The 26,536-nt window shown below is 40.5% G+C and overlaps 1 long non-coding RNA gene across 1 annotated transcript; it reads left to right on the top strand.

The window, feature by feature from the left end:
• The first annotated feature begins 4,146 nt into the window (after nucleotides 1-4,146).
• LOC115779652 (uncharacterized) lies at nucleotides 4,147-26,482 on the top strand. Its single transcript, XR_004019911.1, has 3 exons — nucleotides 4,147-4,364; nucleotides 15,499-15,600; nucleotides 26,214-26,482. It is a non-coding gene; the product is annotated as an uncharacterized LOC115779652 (long non-coding RNA).
• The last annotated feature ends 54 nt before the right edge of the window (nucleotides 26,483-26,536 follow it).

Below are 26,536 nucleotides of genomic sequence, written 5' to 3' on the forward strand. Positions count from 1 at the left end.
ATGAAAAAAATACAATGAGCACCATTGTAAGAGCAGCATTGCTTCATGTCATTGTCATTACAGCACTGGCTGTAATGAAATGTACTGTACTTATTACAAGCTTTGTCTTCCTCTGCCTACCAGCGGTTTCTTATTTAGTCTTAAAAGTTCATATCCTAAAATGAAGTACAGCAATCTGCAAATTGGATAATTTTATTTGTTTCTTGAGCAGGTTTTTAAATGAAGCAGAGAAGTTTGTAAGCATATTTTCACTCATTTTAAGACAGTTGTTAAAAACAGGGCTATTTGCTTTGGAACATGACTCAGCTCAACATTAAAATTCTTATTTCCATACATTGTTTTTTTTTGTTTTGTTTTTTTGCAGAATTGCAATTGATGTGCATCTGTGTAAGCTGTCTTTGTTTATTTGTACAGATCGCTAAAAACAAATGCATTCCTTTGGAGGATACATATCTTTACACACTTCTGTGAACAATTGGCATTAAAACTGCAAAACTTTTAATATTTCATGGATGGGCATTTTGTCTTAGCCATGATATTTGACTATTTGGAAAAAAAATATGTAAGTGTGTGCATCCATGCATGCTTGTAACGTACCCACAAACACACACGCAACCCCGTCAACCCTTGTCAGCAAGCACCCATTCATGCAACCACACACACACACACACACACACACACACACACACACACACACACACACACACACACACACACACACACACACACACACACACTCATGTGGATATTATCAGCGGTGCTCAGCTGAGGCTCCAGGCCTGTCCGGTTCCCATGGCGTAGCAGTGACCAGGGGAGGAAGAGCTTATCTCTGCCCCAGGCCCCTCCCTCGGTCCCATGCCTTGGCTCTGGGAGCTGGGAGGCAGATGCCATGCAGGACCCCAGTGTGGCACGCTTCTGTGGCCAAAGCATATAGCGTTTAATGCTTAAGGGATAGGCTTTTGAACCAGACAGTCTATCTCATCTGTGTGTTTGTGTGGAAATGTGTGAGCTTGTGCAGGCCACACAGCAGATGGAGGTAAAGGCTTTGAGTATGACCATCTCCCACTGGCCCACCTGGACCCGTTTAGAGCATTTGGTAAGTGCACACACATACATCATGCACTTTCACACAGACTGAAATCAGCTACTTCCTGGATAATAAATGGGACCAAATTAAATCAAGGTGCTGTATTATCTCTGAAATATTTCTTTCTCTAAATTTATAAGGATGTGATTACTGGGATGTTCAATTATGTGACGATGAAGACGAGAGTAATAAAGATGATGACTGCAGAGATAAATGGGTTGACGCTGTACGAGGGAATGATGGCACATTTTCACACTGTTTCTGGAGTTGATTTCACACAACAACCATTCTCTCATGAGCAGCTGAATGAATCAATCACCTCCTCACATTTGTGGCGTGCTCTCATTGTCACGCTGCACCATCATCACCAATTATGATAAACTATTTCCTCACTAAACTGGAGAGCATTTACAGGTCTACAAAGACGAGAACAGGTGTGTTGGAATGCACAGCTGAAAAACTCCAAATGAGTTTTAAAGAGATGAGGTTAACAGCTTTGAAAAGCTCCTTTCGTCTCACTGAATTATGCTAAGTGTTCACAAAACATTGGTCTAAATATAGGGCTAGAACATGCCGCAGATTAGCTTGCACAGTGATGGGTCTATAAGACGGCAGTACAGAGCTGTCTTCCCTCTTTGACTGGCACAGCTTTGAACCCCACAGTGAAAATTCATTCCACAGTGGGTATATATATCTGCAAATGTGTGTCTCTATATTAGCCTGACAGTGTATCTTGAACCAAGGGGTTTTTTTTTCCCCCGTCTTTGGAGGAAATCTTACATTGGGCTGAAACTGTTGTCATGTATGGCATACAGTGAACTATGGTAGAATAAAAATGACGCTTCTGTAGGTTATTTTAGACTGTGAGCCCCCTCCTTTGGGCTGTTTGAAGGTATTAAAGAAAAATTCAGTTTGGCTCTCCAGGCTAACTATATCATACAAGCTCAAAACTGCTGAAAACATTCAATGGTTTGACACGCTCAAGTCCTGTTTCAGCAAAGACACCCATGCTTTAATATTGGGAGTCTTGCCTTTGATGTGTGATCACACATGCGCATGCCCACCACTCACGCACTCACACAGGCACAATACATTTGCTGAGATAAAGTGACTGCAGTGTATGACCCATTTTGCAGAGGCAGGGTTTTGCTTTTATAACGATGGAGTGTGTGTGAACACTTGAGTGTATGAATGCATAACTACTATCTTACAGCAGGATGACACTGCACAACAGGCTTTTAAATCTTGAAAAGGAAGTGCTAGGCTGGTTTCTTATGAAAATGCTCCTGTCACATGTCCGGTCATAATGCCGTTAGCCATACTTGCTCCCCCCAGGGTTTCAGGCAAGCAGTAGCTTCTGAAAGTGCTCACAAGTGGCAAGGAAAGAGGAAGCATTATTTTCAGGCAAAAAAAAAAATTAAAAAAAATTTAAAAATCTCGGGCATGGGGTGCATTGTGCAATATACTTCATGTTCCCTAAGTGTGGCAACAAGCCTTGAAATCCCTAAGCATGCTCCTCAAGCAGTTAATAATCATTGTTTCATGGTGCTGGAGGAGCAAGGCGGAGATAATGCTTTGTATAGAGATAGCGCATTGCCTTATTTCTGCCGCCTCCTGTTAACACAAGAGACAAATGGAATAGGCGCATCGCCTTGGAGCCATCCAAATGAGGGTGTCTGCTGTGGAGTGAAGTGAAGGAGAAGGTGGAAGAGGAAGAAAAGGGGGGGACGGGTTGGGGGGCACAAGTGCCACAAAAATCAGGGAGCGGCTGCTCGACCCTCGCGGCGCATTACGGTAGCAGTCAAGTGAATGTGAAAACAAGAGAAAGCTTTGCAGAATATCGATTTAATGCTGCAGCCTGAGCAAGGGAAGATGCGTGCTCCAGATTACACGCGCTCTATTTCCCACCCATACAGAATCTTGAGTTGCTCTGTCTCCACACTCCACAGATCCAGAGAGAGGCAGAGAGGATGCTCTTTTATGTCTTGTTGCCCTCTGTGAAGTCCAGCTGTGTAGAAAATCAATGTAGAAATGAAGAACAGGATAGAACAACATAAATATGTAAAACATATCATGCTGCCTTTGTGTCCATACATGTAAAAGAAAGTATTAGGGGACCTTTGTGCCATTACAACAGCATCTGTTGTATCCTTTTCGTTCAATTAGCTCCAGGTTTCTTAAATAATAGTTTACTTTTAGGAAAGTGAGAGTGAAGATGCAGAATAATTTGGGTTTTCTATGGTATTAAAACATCAGTGGGGCCCCTTGAACTCTGTTTGATCCTCCTTTTTTCACTTTTTATTATTTGCATTAAAAAAAATGTGGCATTTGAGCCTGAGTTGTACTGACTTTGCTAAGCAATCAGTAATATAATTCCTCATGAATCTGTGGCACTTCATTATGCAGCCAATTATCCAGAAATCTATGCAACAAATTGAACTACAGGGCTACAGATTTTATTCTACATTGCATTCCTGTTCTCGGATGTGGTGGTTTTTATATCACATCAGATGAAAGTATGAGAAAGTATAAGTGAAATATCAGCAAACATTCGGGTTGTGTTCCAGGGAAAATAGCTCCCTCTTGGTGACTTTGGCTGTTATGTTTCCAAATTGATACTCTTTCTTACCTCTCATCACGATGAAGACAACTTCGTGTGACATTTTTCCCTCGTTTAACGTGCTAGTTGACAGCCACTAAAAAAAAAGCTGACATGTAGACTCACCACACATTTTGATGCATTCCACTTTTATGTAACGAGGAAACAGAATGTGTGCATTTCCCCTCCCTCCTATGACAAAAAACAGCAAATCTTAAGAACAATTTGTTACTTATGCCCCCCCACCCCTCCCGCTGAAAATTATGAACACTGAGCCGCACTCACATTCTTGCGCACGGCCAAGTGAGGAGGCGCCTCCGCTCTCGTCCTGGGCCAATGGCGCACGGAGTAGCCTTATCATGCTTATCCCCGGCTGGCCAATGGCGCAGCGCACACCGGCTCACATGACGCCTTTCTGTGCGCTCCCTGTCCTTTCAGCGCTCAATCCCGGCGAGTGCAGGCATCACTGAAGACCCGACACCAGCGGACTCGGACGTTCGCTGTCCTCGGCAGGACTGACCAGGTGTTGTGTTATGCAAACTTTACTGCCATCCGATGACACTGTCCATCCCGTCGATGAGAATGACCCTGTCTTTGTCGGAGGAGCACACTTGCCCGTCTCCAAACGCAGAGACGCAGGGGCGAGACAATAACGCCCAGAAGTTATTGAAATGAATTGTAAGTATCGACAGAATTGTATTTTCCGGCTTCTAATCGCTTTTTTAAAAAAATGTTGCCAATCCTGAAAGTAGCAGTTCTGTTTATCTTCTGTTTGTAGCCGACTTCCTTTTTAGATTTGTGATTGCATGTGCCACTTTTGTGCCGTATGCTTTCTGTCCATTTGTGTTTCCAAGGAGAATTAAAAAAAATTTTTAAACCACTTTTATAGTCTTAAACGCATTTCACTTCACTTGATGCTCGGATGGTGTTTGACTTGGTTAATTTTTTTCCCCCTCTACTTAACATTCTTTGCGCAGTCTGTGAATTTGCTCATTGTGAACGTGTGGCTGTCTCAACGCAGCGCCATAGCATGAAATATAGATAAAAAGCACACGGTAAACCCGCTGACCCCGGCTAGGCAGGCAGACAGGCTGTGCAACCGGTCCACACGGCTCAATGAGGACAATCGGGGGTGAGAGAGGGGGGGAGCAGGAGAAGAAATAAATGGAGTACTTGAAGCGCACTGAAACAGTGCTGCACTTCAGTTCAGCCCGCCGGGCAGGATAAGGGTGGATCTTCAGTAACGTGTTTGTCTTTTCAGAAACTGGATATGATTGTTTAAAAATGAAAAAAACAAAACCTAAGTACCTTTTTTAAATTTTTTTTAAATTATTTATTTTTTAATTAGTAATTCTTGAACATGCCTTTCTACTAAAATTCCAATGAATTGAATTTCACCTTATGAGGTCATGTCACTCATTGAACCCTTTTATTGATTGGAAATTAGGGGTGCTGAGGTCAAGGGAGGGGGAGCGAGGAGTGCAAAATTTATGTACATGTGAGAGTCAAAGCAAAAATTGGCGCCTTCTGATTGTTTTTCATGCTTTCTGCCGAAGCAGAGGGGAAAAGTAGGGGACCGGGGCCATTTGATGTTTTGAAAGGTTTCAGATGGCTTTAATTAGGACCTATAAAAATCTGTCTGCCCCGTTCTCTTAGGTAGCGCAGTGGAGTAGGAGAAGGGAGGGGAACTGGCAAAGGAAGAAAAAAAATGAGAAAGAAAAGGCAAACCGACACAGAAAGTCGCTTCAGCAAAGGATCGTCTAATCAAATTTTTATAACCCTCCTCTTTTCTTCTCCTTGCTCCCTCCCTTGCCTCCCACCCTCCCTTCCTTGATGCTGGTGGTATGTAGGCAGCCCTCTTTGTCTGGCTGCTGTGTTATCCCCCCCCATCCTCCACCAACCTCAAACTAACTATTGCCTACAGTTGGTCCGACCCCAGACACCTGAAGGCTAGACATAATGATCAAGAGAAGTTCCAGTCTGTCTGGAGCACAGCCAGTTGTGTTTAGGTTTAGGTCTTCTTTTTCTCCTCCTCTGCCTCTTATTTTTTTCTTTTTTCTTTTTTTTTTTTTTTTTTTTTTGTGCCTGCGCTCCTTTTCCTTGCTCCTCATCCACAATCAACTCAGGATATGTTGTTTGAGAGTTTGTCTCATTGTGTGTGCAGCTGGAGTTTCATTGTTTCTTTGCTGCTGTCACTGTGTAGCCTATATGGATATTGGATTAAGTGTGGGTGACGAACGGAGCTGCAGGACTCACACTCATGAGGAAACATCAAAGAGTTCTTCTGTGTTCTATTATATGGTTGCGTGTGTGTGTGTCAGAGTGAAAGAGCAAAATTTCAGCTCTGTTGTTCAGTGAACATCTTTAAGTATAAATCTTGCTCAAATAAGTTAGATTTCATGAGTTATGTCACTTGGCTCTTTTAAAAGTATTACGTCGATTGTGCTCGATCACCATTTTTCAGTACCACCCAGAGGAATTTAAATGCGACGCATCTGTGTTTTATTTTTAATGAACAGGCGTTCAATCTTTTGAAGTTCAAAAACAAACCCAAAGCATCCTACTTGATGTTTCTATTTTTGCTGTTCTCGGAGTTTCAAATGGGGCTTTGAGACATTGTTCATGTGTTCAGCTCTGTTGACTCGAAGTAGCATCTGAAGTCAAGGAACATGTAATGCACGACACAGTTAGAAGTGGGAGTCGGTGGAAAATATTTCAATATCTTTGGCATATTTATCTTTGGAAGTGTCTTCCTTTTGTACACGTCTTTGTTTTGTTGATCTGTGTTGGTTAGGGATTATATCATGTGACTTATGCTGGCCTAACTGGATAATGAGCTAGCTCGCTCGCTTTATGGAAAATGGCTGGTTGGAGTCTTTGTTGGGCATCATTGCATTCTGATTGAACCAAAGCACTTTGAGTTGTTGTTCTTCAAAAATGCACAGTTTTTTAAAGTCGTTGGTGAGAAGATTATCCTTTTTAACAGCTGGAATGACTCTAACGGCTCCGTCTGGATCCACAGCAATGCAATCTTCTCAAACGTGACGTTTTGAAGAACAAGTGCCTGTAAAATTTACACACAGCTTTCAGTTGAAATCCTGCTACTCGTCTACTTGTTTTCTGAAAGCTGACTCTGTGTATCGTGGAATCAAGAAGATTGAGGTTGTCTCTCCTTTTGCCACCAGCCTTTTGAAGAGGGGAGTAGTAAAAAGCTCAGTGGGTACAACAAGCTGTTCTTCCCGCCCTCATTTTGAGGCTTTCTACCTGGAGATGAATAGGAGGCCCTCCATAATGAAGGGGGAGAAGAGAACATTTTATTTAAGGCTCAAGATGTAGGAGGATGTGCCATGGCTTATAGATAGTGTAATTGTCAGTTTTCAGTATAATACTCCCTACTAAATTATGATTTATTGACATATGAATAATTATTATTTTAGGTTCTCCCTGGAGGTACAATTTTTGTGGCACATCAACATGTTGATCACAAATGATGGAAATCTATTAAGCTCTAAGTAGGTCAAAAGAGTGTTATGTAAACAGCACCAAATTATTTGGTTAAATCCTGCTTGAGCACCATCCCTGACACTGACGCTGGATAACAACAAAGCCACAGAGTGGAATTTTTGGTAACCACATTTGTGTGCGAAGGAGAGAAGTCATGGTCAAAAATGGCGGAGTCATTCAATTACCGGCGTCCCCTTTCCTGGGAAAAGTCCCCAGCCGTGAAGAGGTTAATTGTTTTCGAATCTCCATCTGAGGGGAGAAAATGGGTGAACGGGAGGGATAATTGAGCTGCTGATAGTTGAGTGGGTTATGGATTACTGTGCTTTTCTACAGCAGAAAAGGGAGGTGACCAGGAGTGGAAGGGGAGAAGGAAAGGGAAGGAAGCGGCGTGAAAGGCCCTTGTTGTGCGATGCAGCCGCAGGGGTCGTCTGGCCCTTCTTCGGAAGAGGAGAACTTCAATCCTGTTTAACCCATGAGGTGACCCTTGGCCCCTCGCGTACTTCTGCCTGCACCAGGTGCAAGCCCTCACTGCTGGCAGCTCATACACACACACTACAGGCTAATTTTTCACACAGTCTGCGAGCACTGGGGGCAGCACCATATGAAAATGCGGATCCTTTTCACCTTTTTACCCCCACCCCCCGGCGCGCCTCTTTTTCTTCATGCCATTGTCAGGGGTTAAAGTTACAAACCAACTTGTCAGGATGGGGGAAGAGCTATGATGTTTTTTTTTTCTCCTTTTTTTTTTTTCCTTGTAAAATGCGTTTATAACTAAGAAAACGGGGGTAGAGATGAGTTGACATGATGTAATAATCACAAGAGTGTTAATCAGAGGGATGTCATGTATAATTACTACAGTGTTTGATAACACCACAGCGAACCACCTCAGGCCATTAGCGAAAGTTTCCCGTTATTATTAATGGGCGTTAATAAAATACAAGAAAACCAGCATGGAACAAGCCCTTTGCATGGCCCACTGGTTAAAGCACTGTAAGGTTAATGAACCAATTTACATACTTTCAGCTGCCATCTGGGTGGAGTGACAAGGCAGACGCTCCCTACTCTGCACTGTTGCGTTGTGATGTTCAATATGGAGGAATGTGTCAAGTCTACAGAGGTCGATGAGTATATTTGTTAAGCTTGGCAGTGAACTGAAAATCGATGCTCCTGTAGAATCTGAGCAGACTACTTTTGTTGCATGTGTTTAATTTAATTTAACCCATTTGCACACAGGTGAGCTGTGTCCATTATACCCTGATCCCCTCCCTTTTTGAAAGGGGGGGGGGGGGGGGGGGGGGGGAACAATCAAAAAATAAATAAAAAATCAGCGTGAGTGGAGTTTTCTTGGCTTCAGGCAATAAGAATCTTGACAGGGGCGATCCACAAAAATCACTAAAGCTGATGCTGGAGACTGGGAGGAAAAGAGGATTAGTATCTGTCCACCATTCTGCCATTTTCATCTGGACGATCACATTACAAATAGAGCCTTCTTGAAGCAGAGGAACAAAATGAGGTCTGTTGGTGATCAATAAGGCAGTGTGAAAGCAGAGGGATGTTTTTAAAAAAAAAAAAAAAAAAAATCAAAGGCTCTGGCTGGCATGGCCATCGTCTCGACCAGTCTGCTGGAATCAGATAAGGGAATGGGGGCTTGCAGGATGGGATGTTTGGCCCCAGGGCAGCTTGAGTTGACGGATATCCCTGCCACTGGCACCCAGACTGATTTCATCTGCAAATGGGCAAAATCCAAATGTTTTAGTATTTTTCTGCTTTCTCTCTGATATTGTAAATGTGAAAGAACAGCGGAAGGTAAAGATGAGTAAAAGGGAGCCCAGTATATCATCCCAGTACCTTATGTGGGGGAGAAAATTTGGATTTATAGCTGTAACTCCTCAGTTGTTCTCCTTGCATGATGGCTTTTACCTCATGCTTCACTTAAATGATTTAAAGAATATAGAATCAGTTTTGCGTTGACAATGTGGTGCAAGTGTTCGTCTCAGATGAGCTCTTTGTGCCATGAGGAGAAAGGAAAGGCAGGGTGTGGGGTGTCGTCAGGGAGGTAGGTGGTGGTGGAGGGGGGTCAATACCACCACAATCCCAGTTGAAAGAAATCATTTGCACAATTTTATGAAAGCAGTATTTGTCCGGTTGGATGGTTCTATCAAAGCCCAACAGCCACGGCGGAGCGTGATTTTAAATGACGTGGTGAGCTACAAAGCCGGCAACATGTCGGGTTAGAGTCATTTCTCAGCTGAACGCTCTCCAGGTAAATGCAGATAATGCGCTCTCGAGTTTCTCTTTCTTAAAGAAGTCTCATTTCTACAGATGGCTCTGAGCTGACACCATAGCTGCCAGAGCTTCTGTTCTCAGAGCTAAGCTTGTACAAAATTTATGTAGTGAAGATGAAAAGACCTCATGAGTACACACTCCTCGCCTGTAAATTAATCCCTGGAAAAACTAACTTAGAAAAAGCAGAGTTACTTGTTCTCAGTGTTATCAGAGTTCTTTTTTTCTATACTCACCCCACACTGTTTTCCTAAAACGTTTCAGATTCTCACTTTTAAAGTGGAATACGATGGTAGTAAACTTTCACAAGAAAGGTAAGTGTACAGGAGATGTAATTAGATAATGAGTGTCATTTCTTTGGAATTTGTTGTTCACTTGCAGTGTAGATAAAAGATGACTGGCCTCTGCCCATATCTGTTTGACTTCAGTTTCAGAACCCCCCCTTCAGTATTTCCTGGTGACTCACTTCTCTTCGAGCCATTTATGCTTACAAACTTTGTAAGGATGAACCACGCAATTCTCAAGTTTTATTGTCAACAAGGGACCATTGGGCATAATGAAGTTCTGTTTCCCAGCTTGAGTTTGGGAGGCTCATGATTACAAATGCTCCTCTCATTGTCTCCCATCATCTCTTCCCTAATTGAAGACAATATAACGAGACAATGGGGTCTCGCTCATCACTCTGCATCAATGGCATGCTCTATGGAACGTGCCAGTCTGTTAAAAGCGAGGTAGTGAAGGTGGGCGGGGCGTATGTGGATGGATACTTGAATGTGCATGAGCTTGTTTAATTTGGACCAAGAAGATGGACAATTGAACTACAGCTCCCAGCGGGGCTGTTCATTTTGGTCAGCTTCCCTACTTTGTGGCTGCCTGCCCTTGTAAACGCTCCTGGATGTGTCTGGGTCGTGCTTTAGGGGAGGGTGGAGTGGGGTTTGTGGGCGGGAAGGTCTGTCTCTGGAGGGTTGTCTCAGACGATTAGGACAGCCAAGTGAAGAGTCCCTCAGAGCCTGGCCCCCTTCACCTCCCTGATATGCTCTGAATAAGTTTGTCTATACCGTGCGTTTGTTGTGGGGATGGAGGGGCGATTGTGTGTGTGTGTGTGTGTGTGTGTGTGTGTGTGTGTGTGTGTGTGTGTGTGTGTGTGTGTGTGTGTGTGTGTTTGGGGGGGGTCGTGTCTGGCCATGGTTTAGTAGTGTTTGTCATCTGCCCCCTTGAGGCCTCTATCGCCTTCTTTGTCTGAGTTTCAGACATGCGATGTCAAATCGCACAATGTGCCTATGCAGTCAGGGTGTCTTGGGTTAGGAAGTGACACTAAAATTAATCTTTTTTTTCAGTAATGTATTTTATTATTTTTTTATTATTATTTATTTATTTTTTTAGTATTGACAAAAGGCAACTACCTACTTCTCCCATTAGGTTTTGTTTTTGTTATGCTTACTTTATGGCTAAAAATCCACAATTCACTCAAATGCTGATTTGAAACAATTTCACAGCTGCTGTTGCATCAGATTTCTTGCTCCATTCTGTAGTTAGATTATCCATTTCTTGTATTTCTGTAAATGACTTGCAAGACACAGATGTAACAGAGTAAGAGAAGATATTCTCAGAATATTATCAGCTAGCGTTACAGTGTTATGAGTAAATAGTTGGTTTTGTTATGAATCACTGAAGACAGAAAAGGGGGGGGGGGGGGGGGGGGGATTATGTTCCAAATGATGTACAGTTACAAAAAAGCCTTCAAAAAAAAGAATTGCTCAACTCTGACACCAGTAAACCAATAGTCTTCACTAATTTATGAATACTGGCAAGAGAAATTCATCAAACTCTTGAACGGCTTTTTTGTTCCTGTAATTTGAACAATAAGGCACTATGTTTTTTTTTGTTTTTTTTTTCTCTCTCCCCACTCTTAATCTTGATTTTTGTGTGTGGTTTCTTAAAAAGCCAACTGAGAGATGAAAGAAAGCACTAACTGATGCAGGCCTAGCTGACGCTGTTGTTTTTTTAGTAATTAGAAACTTACCACTAGAAAAACAACTTGTTTTTTTTTTTTTCTTCATGAATGAAGAGTTTTCAATCAGTGTTATGCATAAAAGCATTAGTAGAATTTACTTTGAATCAAGGCTCAACACTTCCTTCATAGCACTTCATATAAACAGTCCTATTGTTGGTGGCTACACAAATAGTCTGGAGACCAGTTTAGTGGTCTCAAAGGTGTCTCTATGGTTTCACACAGTGCATCTCTGTATGAAATTTGGAAGAAAGATTCATTCATCTCTGCACAATGGCTAACATAGAGGGCACTGAGTCCCAGCCAAATATCACAAGTTACATTGAAAACAAACAAAATGGCCTTGCTGTATACTGAGGAGACAAAACGTCCCAATGACTGATAACAGCTCTGCAGGATTTGGGCGCTGTGGGAGAAATGGCCTCTGTGGCTTTGCATTCGAGTCATTTGGCCATTTGGAGCACCAGGAAATGACACACATTCCTCATTTCTAGTACCAAAATAAACTCAAATCTGGCTTCCCACTATTTATACATAATTACTTTTAAAATTTCAGTGATAATGACTTTGTTAGAAAATGCGAAATTGATGTATTCCGTTTTTATCAAAACTGCAGACCAGATACAGTGGATTTTGTGATTAAGATTTATTATTTCCAGGCAGCATTCCATCATAAGATGATCATCTGTAATATATAATAATGTGGTATAGTGTGTATATAGTATAGCAAATTCATTGCACTGTAATAAACACTTGTTTTAAAAACAGTTTTTCTATCTATCTTTTTTAATGATTGAAAAGTAGAATCACAGACACACAAATCCACCTTATGACTATGGGAAAGGTCATGGTTTTCTAACGTAAAGCTTGTTACTCAGTCTGACTCAACAAGGGACCCCGCAATGACTAATCACATCACTACTTAACGTTGCTTCTGATGTGCACTTTGTAAGCGTGTACCTTCCTACTTTGCAGATGAGTAAATACAGCGGGAGTTTTGATGACACCCAGCAAGCTATACTTGATCATTTCAGCCAGTGCACGCTTTGAGTGGCAGTTTTAGGCATTTCTTTTACAATTGTTTGCTTTCACTTTTTTTTTTTTTTTAAATTGGCAGAAAAGCAAAGCTTTAAATAAAAAAAAAGAAAAGAAAATCTTAGAAGCGTTCGTTTATCTGCCTCACCTGATTGTGGAAGCTTATTTTTAACCGTCAAGCATTTTCCACTTCATTAGCCGGTGCCTTAAGGTATATTAAACCCATTTGCATATAAAGATGTGATACCTAACGGGATTTTTTATAGCAGAGAGTAAATACACACAACAGTGGCTGTGAATGTGTGTTTCTGAACAGGTGTGTGTGTGTGTGTGTGTGTGTGTGTGTGTGTGTGTGTGTGTGTGTGTACTTGATATCTAGGGTTGAAACTGACCAGTATCCCCTTGAAGACAAGGGAAGACAAGGCAGAAGTGTTGTGATACTAAATCTGACGTTTCTTCAGTGTAATTTGTCAAAATTAGATATCCTACCAGACTCTTGAAATGATGAGAAAATAATGCAATTTATTAAAATAATGCTTACACAAAAACAAATGTAATAACCCCGTTGTTTATTTTTTTTCCTCTCTAACTTTTTCTTTGGGAGGTAGAAGAAGGCAAATCCAGTGTTGATGATCTCTGTGTGGGCAGGAAGCCTTGAAGGTTTGCATCATGTCTGCCACGTTCTACCCGGGGGCATTGTAGCTTTCTTACATGCAGAAACGCACACGCACGCACACACACGCACGCAAGCTACCGTTTTTCCTCAGCGCAGCAGGAGTCTGTCTTCATCTGTCCTATTGATTAATGAAGCAGGCGCAGCGGGTGTCAGAGAGAGGCAGGAGTCTAGATCAAGGCTGTGAGCTGCATCACTGGCATAGTCACGCCACACAAGCGCGTGCGCACAGTCACACATACACACATTAACGTGCACTTTCGCTGTCTCTGTCATGTTCTCTCTGTGTCTGTCACAGCAGACACTGTAGACACAGGCGGCCGTGACACACACGCATACTGAGAGACATGACACACTTGTCATTATAGCTCACAGATACACCACACACAAACTTGCTCACACACACTTACTCAGTGAATTAACGTGGCTTGGCTGTGCTGGTCGTCTAAGCTGGAAAGGCATTTTCTATAAACATGTTTGTAGATTAGTTGGGGTTAATGATCCACAGTGTGTGTGAGTGTGTGTGCACATTTGGGTTTTGGCTAAGTGTAAAAGGTACTGCTCTACAGTGCTGTCTCCCTCACTTCCAAATGAGACATCCCCAGGCACCATTACAAGAGCAGTATTTATGCTATTAGGAAACTGGGTTTGCAGCTCCAGCAGTGGTACCAGAATGAAACGGCTAAAATTATGTCTTGACTAACCTCATTGGGCAGGACCAGTGTTTTCTTTGCATAAATGAGAAATTGCTCATTGTGTACTTTTGAAGGCTATTGAAGGCTTTTTTTTTTTTTTTTTTTTGCGCCTCTGAGCATTTGTCCCTTCAGAGTAGAATTAAAGATCAAAACATATTCCTCTCTTCTCTATTTTTACTTTTGCGTTTAAAATTATCTTCTCTGTTCAAACCAGAAATAGTCCTTTGCAAATACTTCCTGTAAGCCTTGGTCAGCTGGGATTGGTGGAATCACTGAAGGTGTGGTCCCTTCCAACCAACCTTCCTTTTTCCTCATAAATAGTCTGTTGTGTAAAGCTGAATGGACATAAAAATAAACAAATGAATAAAGAGAGAATTACTGAAGACTGACCGCCAGACCCCTACAATTTTTATTTACGTGATCGCCCCCACCTACGAACGAAAGAGGGATGGTTTATCCTCTTTCATTCCCTCCCCTTCCTCTTCTCCAGCGTTCCTGTTGAGGCATGCCTCCATCCCCGCCAACCAGCATCATTCAGGTCAGGGTGAGGGGGCAAGAAGAGAAGAGGGGAGGAGGACAAACAAAGGAGCACTGTTACTGCCATGCTAGAGAGTCGACAGCAGACTGGAGGGGTGTGGTTGGAGGGGTACAGGCGGAGAGCGAGTGTGTGACTGAGGAGGTTTATCATTAAGAAAAGAGATTAAAATGAATGGGAGGGGAGCAGGGGTGTCTGCTCAGTTCACAGTAATAAAGAGGACAAGCAGTGCCAGTCTTTTTTTTATTTTTTATTTTTTCTCTTCACGCATACACACAGTTGGCACAGTCTTAGGGGTGTGTGTGTGAGAGAGAGTGAGTGAGTGAGTGAGTGATAGGGGAGGGATGGGGGTGCATTGTTTTCTGGCTATTGTACAATATTTGCTTAACCCTTGTGTTTTATCTGTGCAGCTGCATGCTACAAATGAGATACAGAAAAGAGTATGTGCATGTGCACAATGGTGGCTGTCACAGCTGTTAGTAATTTTGTGGCACACATGCACACAAACTGTGTGAATTTTTGCAGCTGCAGTTTAGCCAGTACAGTTAAAATAAAAGAAGAAAAAAAATCCAAATTACCGGTCAGCCCAGCTAAGCCAGAAGAAAGATGAAATGGACAAAGTTAGACATCAACAATCATCATCGCATGGATTTTTTTTTTTTTTTTTTTAAACACTGGTTGCCCGTCAGTGTTTCCTGACCCCAACTTGAACCTCATTTCCGTTTACACCAAGCTTTCTTCTGACTTCTTCTTGCTCAGTGTGTCTGTTTCTCTTTTTTTTTTTTTCGGTTACTCAACACTTTGGAATTCCACATCACAAAACATATCTTGACTTCAAACATGCAGTTTTTAGGTCACGAACTGATTTCTAATCACTTATCTTGTTCTTAAATTCGTTCTGTGCCGTGAGTAAGAAAGATGGCTCAATTAGAGGCGAAAGCTGGTATTCCGCAAGGGCCACTGTACTAGTGGAAAGTATATGTTTTTTTGGCGTAGGCTGCGGGTAGATATCTCCATTCCACTGAAACAGTTTCTTAATGGTTCGTATCCCCTCTTTTGTTCTTTTGCTCTGTCAGGTCATGAAAAGAGCTGGAACAAGAAGAGGAGCGCTCACAGCAGAGCGAAGGAGGGGTGGGGGGCGGTGACAGAATGCGAGGTGAAAAAGACAAGTGAAAGAGGTAAGGGAGCTCAGTTTGCTTGCTCCAGGGGGGGTTATATATTGTCTTTGTGCTGTTCTGTTACCTTTCCACCCAGTTGCCTGAGTCACCTGTGCACCTGGGGTGAGTTTGATGTTTGCATGGGTGCATGTTTTTGTTAAGTGTTTGAATGTGTCTGCTTGTTTTTTGCGTGCGTCCCTGGTGTTGAGCCCCAGCAAACAGGTGAAGAATGTATCATCCTGTCTGAGTCATTAACTGCCTCCTGATCGTCATTGCTGTCTTTATTTTGTTTTCCATTGATGATTGTTTCTGTGTCATGATGAGACCCACCAGCGGTTCTCAAACCCATGCATATTGATATTTATAGTGGATCTCGAAGAACTGTAAAAACATCCCGAAATTATTGTTTTGCACCTATTAAAAGGTAAAAACAAACAATTTTGTTACAATTTTACAAATATTTAAAAATTGATGTGGGTCACTTTGCATTAAGGAAAATTTAAGCAAATACCATTTCAATCCACACTGAAGAAAAGTCTTATGAAATTACAAAATCTTGTGCACGGAGATTCCATTTCATGCTGGGCAGATTCGACTCTTTCTCTTCAGCATCCATTAGAATAAAAAGTCCACTTTTCAGGGATGCCACCTTACCGTCTTAACTGTGTTTCAGCTGTACCCAAAGTGAGCGGCCTCTCGGAGAGTAATCTTCTCACTCTCTCTGTGTGAGGCTGAAGGCAGCACTAAATCATTTTCCACCATGCAGTCATGGACAGAATGGCTGCCACCATGCACAGATAGGGGGATGGTTAAAGAGGAGAGGGGCTGAGAAGAGAAGAAAAGAAAATGTTGTTTTTCTCAGTTCTTGCCATCTTCCCTTCTGATGGGACTATTCTACCCCAGCCTTCCACCCAGAGTTTATAATAGCAATGGTGTGATTTTTCTTTTTTCCTCCTCCAAAGATTTTTTTGAGTCTAGTCCAGTTTTTCTTTTTCCTCCTTATTTTTAGAAAGATCCATTTCACTTGAGATGCATATGAGAATATTATTACTCCCACTATAGGTACTTCATATTTTATTATTACTTTTGCTCTTCTTGATTTCGTTTCCTTTTTTTTTTTTTTTTTGGTGACTGGCTGAATTGAAGGGAACTGAACCTTGGACTCCTCTGGAAACAGGGCACAATAGGTACCGTGTTGGTGGTGTGCCCTTCCAGTAAAAAGTGTTTTTCCACTCACTGTATTCCCTTGTCCAGCAAAGGGACAGTCATTCTAACATGACCTATCAAAAAGGTTCCCTACAAAAGGCAGAAAATTCAATTCATAGTGTTTCAGTTCATTTCATGTCAACCCAGTCCACCTTCTCTCTGATCTCTCTTTTAGTTCTTCATATGTTGCTCTTACCTACTTCTAGTCTACTCTTACATGTTCAACTCCTTTTGGTTCTTTCCTTGTTGAATTGTGTCACTTCCATAGTCCTTCCGTTCCTTTCCACGGTTCATCCACATGCAACTAGCCTTCATCTATATTTATATCCTCCCATCCCTGCCATTCTTCTTCCTGTCGGTGTCCTAGTGAAACTTGCACTGCTGCCCTGACCTAATCTATTTTCTACAACCACCAGAAAAGAGCATTCCACCATTTTAAAAGCCAGGATATGATGATGAAGATAATGATGAAAGCTATTAGTTCTAATAGTTAAGGGTGGTACAGTGATCATTTAAATAAATGGGAAGCTTTTCCTCCAAAGGGTTTTTGGAATTCCAATAGTAACCAGTTGAAATTATTGTGCTTCCTTACTTTTCACGTGTCCGTCCAAATCACTCTAGCTGGACTGGACCAAAGTGTTTTTAAATGGAAGTGGTTTTGGAACTGTTAATCTTCTGATGGATGTGCTACGTATTACCCAGCTGGGATTTTGTGGGCAACTCCATTGTTTTCGGTACTAGTCAAATGATGCAAGGTTAGCCTTGGGAAGAAAGAGAGGAAAAAGGTGGAGGATGTTTTAAGCAAATATTCAGACATGCCACTGCCCCCCCCCCCCCCCCCCCCTTTTTTTTTTCCTCCCAAGTGTGTCTGCCTTCTGCTTCCGTGGAAGAGGGCCTTTCAGGAGCAGCCGAGTCTGTCTAAGCTGGCTTTAAAAGCTGCAGGACAAGCAGCAGCATGGTTCTCTTTTTGGTGTCCATTTGTATATAAGGAGGTGGGGCTGCAACAGCGTGTCACAAGGTTTCATATTTCAAATATACGCATATTAGAAAATGACAGGGAAATGAGTCACTCCGTCATGTCATATTGATTCAATGCAGGATTCGGGGACAGCGAGTAATTGTGAGTTTCACGCTCATGCAAAATAATCAACAAATGATGGACAATAGTTTGCAGTGGGGTGGGGGTGGACGTACTGTGTCAGGGACAACCATGAAAACCTAATGGACAAGTGTCGAAAATGGTACCATTTTTGTCCGCACAAAGAACTCCTCGAAACAACAGAGTGCTCTTTTTATCAAAGACACCCCGCCACCGATACAATACAATACAAGCAACCAATACAAGCAGAGGATTTGAATAAGAGCTTTTATTGAGTTTGAATGGAGAATGCAGTTGCAAAATGAATGGCTGGATGAAAGATTGATGAGGATGATCAGGCAGCGATGGAAAGAAATTAAAATAGAAGATGGTTGGAAGATGAAAATTTATAGATGATGAATCAATACGAAAGGGAGATGTTACTGGAGAAATTTCAAAGTGAGCGTTAGAGAATTACCTTTAAGAGAGAGAGTCCAGAAATAAAGAACTGGGGGGATGTCGGGGGGCAATGCGGCAGTGCCTCTAATGTCTTTATAAGGTCATAAAATACTGCACTTCCTGGCCTCTCTAATTGCTGCGAGGAATGGGATGGAGGTGGAGGGGAAGTCTCAACTCTACCTGCCTACAAAATGAGTCCCCTAAATCCTAACTACTTGGCCTTGGGAGCCTTTTTTGGATTGCTACGCTAGCAACATGGACACAGAGGGGATAATTTCAAACAAAGTCTACGTTCTGGTAGTCTTTATTGCTCTTGTCCTTAAGATTGAAATAGAGAAAGAAAATGGAGAGAAATACAAAGGAAGACGGAGGGAGTAAAGTACTGCAGCCTGTTTTAATGATCTTTATAGAGCGATCTCGTCCAAAAATAAAAGTGAATGGAGATGGGTAGAAAAGAGAGTTAGGAGAAATATCCAAACAACTTGGAGTAAGAATGTAATGCACTTACATACACTCTTTGAGAGGAAAAAAAAAATACTTTGAAGTAAGACTGAGAAAGAACATAGAGGTGGAGAGACAAGAGCATTTTATTAACTCTGCAGGAATAGACTGTGTGGCTATATTCCCCAACGTAGCTGTAATGCTGAACTCTTAAAAATGTGAGAAGTAACCCTTAACCATCGCTGGAAACGAAAACATTTTCATTTCATAAACTGTTTGTCTAAGGGACCCTGCCCCAACCTCTAACCCACAAATGAGCACAGTAATGAACAGAGCCTTCACGGGAGGAGAAAAATTACTTATTTTACAGTCTAGTAAAAAGTACAAACTAAACTGTGTCCTAGTTAAGTTCAGATGTACTTGAAATTAGGAGCCAGTAATATTTTTCTTTGTTTTGAAGTGAGACGAAATCAATTTGAAAATGGTGCCAGCCTTGGAACATGAATAATGGAAGATTTTTTTTTTTTTTTTTTTTTTTTTTTAAGTGGTTTGTTTTTTTTTTTGTTTTTTTTGGGTGCCAAAATAAAAGCCCCAAACGACTGTACATCCATATATCTAATATTTAGGGAAACGACATGTCCACAGATGTGATGTGAAATATCAACAGGCAGAAAATTAGGGTTCAGTTAGGGTTTTAAAGACAAAAGAAACATTGACAAATTTATGTGACAGCAGAATCCCATACAGTCACAAGTGATGCATGTTTCTAACTTTTTTTTAATGTAATTTCTGTATCAGTAACAGTCATCTGTCACTGCTGTGCTACTGGCTGTCATTGAAAAGAATTTAAATTATGCTACAGTATAACAATCTGTCACCAGCAATCATGAATTTTGTGGCTTTTCTCCTTCCGTTAATGCACCCTATGTACTTGATATTTGAAATGAATGATAATTTCAGGCATTGTGATTTTGTTTTCCAAAATGTAAAATTCCAGTCTTAATCTCGGTCTTTTGTGAATGACTTATGAGTTTCTAAGCTGTGCGCCTAACTTTTGCTTATTATGACGTGGGTATGGATTGAGGGTTGTATTGTGACTAAACTTGCTACACTACAGGAGCTGTATAATGGTTGCCTTTTTTGTTATGTGGTTTTATCAGCGGGTGAGAGAATAAAAACGGAGTCAAAGGCAACCCCCTAAGCTTTTCATAATGCGTCCCGAGAGGAGACAAAGGCCCGCATTCACTGCTGGGTGTCGATAAGACCTATCATTAGTCTGCCATTGGAGGTATTACTAACACACACAAACACACTTGCACACATATACAGAGTGCAGTAGGGTGCTTACTCCTGCACCCATTCTGGTTTTTTTTTTTTCTTATTTAAACACACACATAAATATTCCTGTGCGTGCCAGAAGTTAAAGAGGCAGCCGGGCTCACGGTGAACTGAATAAAGGCAGAGGAGTGGACCCCTGCTGCTTTCCCATCACAGCCAAATTCACTCTGCCTCATATAGAGGGGGCATCCACACTCCGCTATACCTTGTCTGTGTATGCATCCATGAACCTCCATCTGCAGCTGCAATCTTGTACATCTATATACCAGATGATGATAATAATAATAAAATATATATATAAAATCTTGTAATAACTTAGTATTTGAATGTAACAACTAGGTAAAATTAGCTGTGATAAAGTAGCTTTATGTTGTAAATAAAAAAAATGGAAGGCTGTGTTATATTTTAATCATCAATTAGGCAAATATAAAATTTTGGTTTAAAAAAAAAAAAAAAAAAAAATATATATATATATATATATATATATATATATATATATATATATATATATATATATATATATATATATATTTTTTTTTTTTTTTTTTTTTTTTAACTTTTTCACTCATTATTAATGCTCTTCTGCTATATGTGCAAAGTAAATCTTGATTTACCTCTGTTTGTATTAAAATGGCAACACATTTGTCATGTTTTGTGGTGCATTTTTGTGCAACACAACTGACAAACTCAAACCAAAGCAATTAAAGGGCCACTGGAAAATGCCTGCCATCGTGATGATAAAACTCCTTGTTTATAGTGGTAATGCCACTGCTCGAGAATTAATGCGTTATTGACTTACTAATGATAAAAAGCTACACATAAGTACATTTACTTAACTAGACAGGTGTAAAATTAGGTGCTGATGAGGAGTTGGGCTTCCTATTCCCGTTTTCCTGTACATGTGTGTTTGTGTGTCTGACTCTGAGAAGGAAGATGGCACTGCTGTCTAGTTCCTAAGTAGATGATGGACCGTAGCTCGTATTCCCATTCCCTCTCATTAGCTCAGGCCCCTGAGAATATATGAGGTTACTTACCTTCCCTTGCTCTGAGTTCCCGGCCAAACGCCAAGCGTCGGATCAGGGTCATTAGCCTCGCTATTTGGAACAAATGGCCTTCGATAGTATCTCAGCTATAATACAACAGGAGCAGATTAACCCCTTGATCCTTGGAGGATAGCATGTTGAAAACATTAGGAAGAAAGCAGTGAACGAGGTGGTGAGGTTTATTTTTCCCTATTAATATTTGGCTGTTTTTGTGTTAAATTATCTTTCATTCATGTGTTCCTTTGGTTATTTTGGGGATTTTTCTTTTTCTTTCTTCTTTTTTTTTCCAGCAGATTTTGACAGTTGGAATCTCATTGCACTTCAGCTAAACATCACAGCTGTTTGCCTGAAAACAAAAACCACAGAGAGAGAAGTGGGCAGAGGATCAAAGCCCAAGGAGGATTTGTCTGGCAGATAGACGCCGGGGCTCTGCCTGTGTGGACTCTCTCACCACAAGGTTGCCCCCTCATATCGCCAGCTTGAAAATTAGAGCTCATGAAAAAGAACAGTGCAGTCACAACAACCTCCTCCCTGCTGCAGTTGCCTTCTTAATACATCATTCGTGCGTGTGCGTGTGCATGGGTCTTCTTGTCTTTCCTCCTTTACGGCTAAGTGCCTGACATTGCACAGTTTTTAGTGCAATTTCATCCCAGTTGTAGTACTGTAAACAATTCACCTGACTGATTTTGAAACCCTTCGGATTTGTTATGGAAAGAACCCTCTGCAGGAAATTTGGGATTATTTACAAGTCCGAGGGGTACAAAAGGAGATAATCCAACACGATGTTGTCTTTGAACTGCCAGGGAAAGAAATTAAATGCAGTATGGTATATGTTTATTTCTGTCTAAGGTCACCAAAACCTTCTTTCCATAAGGTTCATGGGGTTTGTGGCCTATTGGGAGGGGGGTTGTTCAGATGTCTGTTTTGAGCAGAAAGACACACCCAGAGGATGGATATAATTAAGACTAGTGCCTTTTTGTGAGTAAGGAGGGTGTTTGAGTAACTGCTCTGGGTGGTCTAGCACTACGTGTCTCTACCAGTTTTATTACAAACAGACACAATGCGGTAAGAACACAGATGTATTCAAAGAAAGCAGACAAAGATTAGCATATACTGTGCAGCGTAAACATACACGTGAAAACATAGTCATGTAGCTTGTTTCCTGATTTTTCAGTTGGTTGTTTGGGCATGGCACAGCAAATTTTTAAAAAGGCAAATTGATCAAAGCAGTTGGCAGGCATATGTGACATTCAGAGATGTGCACTTAAAATAACTCTCTTGCTTTACAAAGATATGTTAATCATGTGCATTTCATCACATAGCTAACTTTAGACTTCAGCCCCAACCATTACTTTGGCAGTGAATAGAAGCCAGATGATCCGGAAACGGTTCATTTATGTACATAAGGTACACACAAAAACCATAAATGCTACTCTGCACGAGTTTGAAATATATTTTATTTTCTTAATGCAATTATGGAGCTTAATGAACCCAAGACAAAACCTAATTAAACTGTGGGATTTTTCAGTAAAGAGCCGTGGTAATTGTTTGCTTTTATATAGTACACTTCTAGTCTTATCGATCACTCAAAGTACCACTTTTACTCATTCTTAGTGCACACATTGGGCATTTTTAGGGTTAGTACTTCGATATACACATTGATGCACTTTATTCAGATATGCATCATGTCCTTTTTTTATAATGTACTGTAACTCTAAGGTTAAGGTTTTGGCTTAAAAAAAAAAAAAAAAAAAAAAAAAAAGGACTTGTGACTTGCTTCGTCAACTATTCAATGAATTGATGTCCGGTTTAAAAGCAGTGATGCCAACTGTCTGCCAACTATATTTAAGAGGAAAATAAAGATACAAAAAAGTATTCTCAACAGTTTAGTTTGTCTGTATACAAGTTATAACATCTAATTAACTCTTTTGGAAACAAACTGTGATTTATTCAAGGCTTCCTTTTACTTTGTGACACCCCCCCCCCCCCCAAAAAAAAACAAACAAACAAACAAACAAACAAAAAAAAAACACGCAATGCCAGTCAATCCCACAACAAGGGCTTTTCCACCAGTCAGTTCTGATTAATAGCATCTTCTTGTTAACACATAAACACCCGTCTACATCAGACCCTCAAATGTCCGTTAATTTGCAGTTTTTTTCCCCCCTTTGTGTGAATTGGCTCATTTAGCCAGCAGGGAGAATGCTGATCTTGTAGCATTGGGTTTGAAAACACATGGGTGGTCCTACTTTGTTTTTTTTTGTTTTTTTTTCTCCCCCCCAAATGTACTGAGTATAAATGTGTGACTCCATATAGGGACTTTAATGATGAAAGTACTCTCCAGGGTCTCAGTGAGTCTGCTTACTGGAGCAATAAGAGGGTGCAGGCAGTGAGAGAGGGGGAAAAAATACAATGAAAAAGAAAAAGAGGGAGAGAAATGATACACTAAGTTAAAAAAAAACAAAACAAAAAAAGACTGTACGAGACAACATCCTAAAAATTTCCACACAGAAATAGTAAATTGCATATTCTAAAAGATGGAGGAACTTGAACAGAGGTGAACTTTTAGAAAGAAAAATGAGGGGAGGGGGTGTCATTTCTCCTTCATTTGTAGTGAGCAGCTTTCCTCTGCTGCACTGTTTCACTGTATTTAACATCAAAGCAAAGTATGAACAATTGAGGCAATTTTTCATTCGGCCAAGGTCAATCATTGTTCTTTTTCTGTGAATGTAGAGCCGGCTGAGAAATTCAGAGGAACCGCATTTCGCTGGGAAGTCTATTTTAGCAAGCCACCTTTTAACTAAACCATTGGACAGAATTTTTTCTTTTTTTTTCTTTTATTTAATTGTGTTTATTTTAGATTGTACATGTAATTACCAAGAAGTTTCAGGTTGATTTATTAAAAGCTGTAGTGTTTATTTAATTTTTGTAGTGTGGTTTTAATTAGAGCTGTGTCTAGACTGCTTTAAATAAAACATTTAACTTACTGGATGTAATATGAAAGGAAAAGCAGATATGCAGATAGAGCACCACTGCTTATGGTTAAGTCTCACATTTGAAAGTGGCCTTAAATTCTGCTCACAAATGTATGGGAGTCTGACCCTGGATCAGATTCAAGAACCAAATTCCAGTTGTGATGTTTACATAAACCAAAAGGGGAACTGGTTGATATATACATAATATGCTTAAACACTACATATTTAGACTTGGAGATATATTTAGAGCTAAGTTCTTGTACTTGCTACATCTAACCATGACCACACACCCGTTCTTGCCAGGAACCAAACAGTTCTTGAACCAAAGAATATAAAACTAAAAAGGACTCTGAGGGGCTGCTTAAATCTATGAACAGCAGTTAAAGTGGTTAAAAATAAATTAAATAAAAAGCATTTATGAATATTTCTTCCATGGGAACTTTGATGTGCTTATTGACCACAAATGAACAGGCAGCTTTGAGAACACACAGTGTGACTCATTATTTGTCTCAATGGTAGTCCAAATGGTACTTGAATCAAAGAAAACATCAGGGGATGCAGAGGGGGAGGTAAAAAAAACAAAACATGACTTGCTAATGAAGAAACTGAGTTGATTTGATTTTGGAAAAACTACAAATAATGTAAATTATGGTAACTATGTTTAATTTCTCTTTATTGTCAGATAGTATTACCCAGTGCCCACACATACCATAATTAGTATAGTCAGATTCTTTGAGCCTCTTCTTGCCCCGTTAATTAGACTTAATCTGCATTTTGATTTGCCAAAGGTGCAGAAAGTAATTTCTGATAAATATAGCACTGAAGCAGGAACGTGTCAGTGTTATTCTTTATTTTATATATATATATATTACACACACACACAGGAAAAATACATTTGAAAATGTCTCTTTTTTTTTTGTTTTTGTTTTTTTTTTTTTCTTTCCCTCAAATTTTCTGACATTGTTTAGAGCAAACAAACCACAAGGAGAACTCTTTAAAATTAAGTTAAATCCATGATCTCCTTTTTGGGGGGAGTATGCTAAATACATTTAGCATACATAAAAAAAAAATATATTAAATTTTTTATAGACTTAGCTGAATATTAGAAAGTCAACCCCCTCCACATCTCAGCATCTCCAGGTTATCCCACCCCTCACCCCCCACCCCCTTTCCATCTGGTCAACCTAAGATTTTCCACTCAGAAATTCTTTTTGATAATTCATTCTGTCTCGGCGCACATTCCTCTCAGCCATGGTGTGTAGAAATGTCAGACACCAAGCTTTATAACACATTACACTGCGTGCCGTCATAATGCTGAAATTCTTTCATAATCTTTCATAATCACTGATGTATCATCTTTAGTAAAACACGTGTAGGGGGCTACGCTGGCACATGACCACCAGCAGGTTTTTTTTTTTTTTTTTTTTTTTTCAAGCTCTTATTTTGACAGACTCCAAAGTGACTTCAAAGGCTTGCTCCTTATATTCATGATAGCTGAGCCCTTCAGACACAACATATTCTTTTTGTTTTGTTTTGGGTTCTTTTTCCTTTCTTTTTTTAAAGCACTTATATTCAACTCTTTCATTGTGTTTCTTCAAGATGAATCACGTATTAATGTACACACATGCTGGCTCCGTATCATTGTTCCTTAAGACCACCCAGAGTGTTTATAGGAATTGGCTTGTGAGTGGGCTCTTTTGTACATATAAAATCGTGCTCTTTTTTTTTTTTTTTTTTTAAAGTGGGGTGACGTGCTAATGTATTACAGCTAATAGTGTTGACACATCTGTCGGCGCTGTTGAAGACACATTTCACCACCACAAAAATAATCTTGGAAATTGAGGCATATATAAACTAGTCAGTGTGAAAGTATCACATTAGATAATAATAATTTGTGTGTGTGTGTGTGTGGGGGGGGCATTGTTGATTACAAGAGTGTGTGTGTCTTCTTTTGTGAATATATGTGCATCTGTTTCTTTCTGATTCATTCACTGAGATTGTATGTGTATGTGTGTGTGTGACATTTTAATGACATGCTTTACCAAACAACACCTGAATCTATCCTGTGCTTTCTTCTGTTTGTTTTCTGTCCAGGTCCAGACTTGAAGGAGGCACGCAAGCACAGAGACCAGAGACACACACATAATGGCACCTAGAGGCTGTCTGCGGTCTACCACCATCCCACCACACACACATACACACAAACACACATGCACGCCAGTTACGGTAAGAATCGGAGAACACTGAAGGGAGATGTGAGGAGAAACAAACAAAAAAAAAAGTTTTCTTCCCTAAGTAGAGACACATTGACAGCTTATATTCCAAAATGCTACAAAACTCAGTAATTTAAAAAGCTTTGCAGATTCCATTACCAGCACTATTAAAAGTTTTTTGGGGGGTTGATTTTAATAGGCCAT

This window comes from Archocentrus centrarchus, chromosome 4, assembly GCF_007364275.1.
Source record: "Archocentrus centrarchus isolate MPI-CPG fArcCen1 chromosome 4, fArcCen1, whole genome shotgun sequence".
In the NCBI taxonomy this organism is placed as follows: domain Eukaryota; kingdom Metazoa; phylum Chordata; class Actinopteri; order Cichliformes; family Cichlidae; genus Archocentrus; species Archocentrus centrarchus.